The following is a 3,491-nucleotide window of genomic DNA, read 5'->3' as shown; positions in this document are numbered from 1 at the left end:
TAATGTCCCCCCATAAAATAAGTTACTAATTTAGCAAACATAAATAAATATATCCAGGGAATTCACATAAATTATGACAAACCAGTCCTAGGAAAATGTGTCCCACACTTTTAATCTGGTGCATATATAGAAAAAAATCATATTTTACATGAAATGTCGTTAACTGAGCAGAGCTCCCATCGTTGCACCACGCCCTCACCAACGGAGATCTCCTTGACTAGATCCTTCTCAGCCTCGGATGCCGGAGCTGCCTGGCTAGTACCGCACTCACCAGAAAGTATTGGCCATGCGGCGCCTACAGTAGACGTGCTTACTTGGGGTCTACGTCTCCAGTGGAGTCATCTCTGGCTTGGAGTTCATCCCACTTCTTGATGACTGTAGCGCGGAGGTGTGTGCTGACTTCAGTTTCGGCGACTCGCCGGCGTCGAACGTTTGGGACTGCTGGAACGACTTGGTCCTCTTCGAGTTCAGTGGCGAGACCTTCCACCGTGCTGGTCTCGCTGTGCGCTCCCCACTGTTGTACCGTATCATGGGTTATGCCATGGTGCTCCCACAGTCACCACAGCCATCTTCCTTTCGGAGGACCGCCATGCGATGCTCCACCCAGCCGACCACGGCGACGACGCCTTGTCCTATCGCTTTAGCGTCTGCACCTAGGAGTCAAACAATAAGGTCATGGCACTAGTGTGTGTCCTACCGTCCAGCTCCTGGGCCATCCGCTGCATAGCCACTGGTCTTCTCGATAAGGCAATGGTCCATATCCCACCTACTATTGTGCTCGCCTGCGACAAAATCTATATGGCGACCCAATACATCCTAGGACTAGATCGACCTCGCCAAGGAGAGATTCTTCATCGCCGATCTCGTGAGGGTGTGGCGCTTGATCAGTACCCAGGCAACACCTTGTCCACTGCCGAGGGGAGGACTCTGTCCTCCACGTCTTCCATGTGGATGGGGCGAATTGAACAGGCTCAAGGTCTAGCTCCGCAGGATGAATGACAACCGTGGGCATGGCAGCTGCACCAACAGGTGGGCGGTGCTGGAGACAGCATCACATGCCACCTAAGCCAATTCACTGTCGCTGAATGCTACGGGGAGATAAGCTAGGCCGCAGACTGTGTGGGAGTGCCTACTAGGCTCCACAAGGAGCGTGACATCATCTTCGGGCACGAGGCAGTGCACGCAAGATGTCAGGGGTTATTTAGAGGTTTCCACTTTGAAAACCAAATCTGATTTCTTTGGGCTATAAATGTTTTTCATTTATTGAGATATACTCCAACAATAATACAATCCAAAGCCCCTAAAAACATTTAATGTCCCCCATAAAAGAAGTTATTAATTTAGCAAACATAAATAAATATAGAATTTTACTACAGACAACGCGTGCAGGAATTCCACCATCCGACTGCACACTCTATTTTGGGAAATCAACCAACGCGCTTGCCATATATGGGAAGAAGCGGAGGCGGGAGAGCTCCATGCGCTTAATGCACGGACGCGCGCCAAAAGAGCGCAGCTCCCAATCCAGGCCCACAAAAGAGTAGATTCACCGGCCATCTTCTTCTACCGTAAGCATTTTCAACTTTCACATGGTAACATATATGTATTCCCCACCAGTTTGGATCTAGAAAACCTCATGTATCGTCCAGAAAACCACAGAACCCAAGATGAACAATAAAATCGCATACATCCAACATTAAGCAAGTGTGGAGGCAATGAACAGTAACATGTATTTGATGTCAAATTAATGCATTTTCTATGTTTCTTCCCTTCATATCTCCACTCCAAGATTTCTTCCTGTTTCGATTCTTACTGGTTCCCTTCATATCTTCTGTTGACCATGCATTCAATTTCATTTTGGATAATGAACTAACTAAAACTGCTTCAGTAGCTGAACTAAATTGCATGTAACTGTTGAAGAAAATGCTTTGTAGGGGTTGAAGTGTTGAGGCAAGTCCATGTACGGGCATTCATCGACAGGACCATGACCCTGCAAACAAGAGGGAAGTCATTAGGATGTGGGATAGTCAATTTACTAGATTCTAGTTGAGAACCAAACAAAAACAATGGTTGACTGAAAATCTGAAAGAAACAATTGACCAACAGAATTGTGCATGCCATTGTTCATTTTCTAAATAAGGAGTCTTGTTCAGTAACCTTCCGACAGGAGAGCCCACTAGCTTTTAAGGTTATCTATGTGATTATGTAGTTGAAAATGTGTTTCATCTTCCGAGTAGAAGTATGTATAGTAAATAACAGTCACCTTCCAGCATTCCATGTTGGTAAAAGTAGAGTAACAAAAGCATAGCAAGCAGTCATAGCATGAAGAAACATAATGCCGATGATTTGAATGTTACTGTTAATGTATAAGTTCAATTTTCAGTATGTTCATCAGTCCCAAGTTCGATTTTTCTAAATATGCAGATTTACTTACATCCGAAGAGACAAGATTCATTTTGTTTATGTCCAAGGACAGCAGAATACTATATCCACACTGCAAATACCACAATCCATATATAATTTTGAAGTACTCGATAAGGTTACAGTGAACTCCATAGAAGATAGAACTCAACTGACTGTAACCAAAGTGAGATGCTAAAGTTAACTTATGTTGCTAATTTCGTTCATTAATCAATGAAGTATTTCATCTGTTAGGCAAAATAGTGTTAAAAATTAAGCAATAATATGGTTATATATTTGGCAAAACAGTGTGGTTGATAAAGCAATAATATTGAGATAACCAGAAATGAAGGCCGATAGTTCTAAAATTTAGGCGAGCAAGGTTAGATGTAAAGGCGAGATCAGCGAGTGCCTATGTGGCCCCGCTTGGAGGAGGAACTGAGATGGTGACACGGTGAGGAGCAAAACACCATCCGGATCATCGGCATGCACAGCTCTCCTGCATTTTCGAGAAAAAAAATATATATGTGCAGTAGGGGGATAAAAATCCATGGATCACAAATTCATATCCTTCAAGCTTCTACTATAAGAGACACATCACATCATGTATCATATAGACAAATTCATAGATAGCAACCTCAGCATGCACCATAAATAAAAAGGAATTATGATTATTATGATTTTGCTACTGAACCAAGTCATGCTAGACCTACCTACCAAACAAGACATGCAGTACATACCTTCATAGTATATAAAGTAATCAATCCTAGGCTTAATTTGGTTAAAAAAAATTGAACACAAGAATCAACCAGTAAAAAAAAACAACACTATTTTAACTTGTCCCAGATTAGAAATTACCAGCATGTTGTATTCGATCAAAAAAGAATTATGGCCTAGCATCTAAGTACTTCAGATTCAATTTCGAGCAGATCTGCATGGACAAGGTCTAAACTAATATAGTGAAATCGAGACAAAATTCTACACCCATGCATACTACATATGGAATTTTACCAATCAAGCATAGACAACAACTACAGCTGAGGAGGCAAGACGCATGACATTGGGGAAAACTTGCCTGAACTCCCAGCAGC

Source organism: Miscanthus floridulus, chromosome 3, assembly GCF_019320115.1.
Source record: "Miscanthus floridulus cultivar M001 chromosome 3, ASM1932011v1, whole genome shotgun sequence".
Taxonomy (NCBI): domain Eukaryota; kingdom Viridiplantae; phylum Streptophyta; class Magnoliopsida; order Poales; family Poaceae; genus Miscanthus; species Miscanthus floridulus.
Note: the sequence above shows the minus strand (reverse complement) of the source record.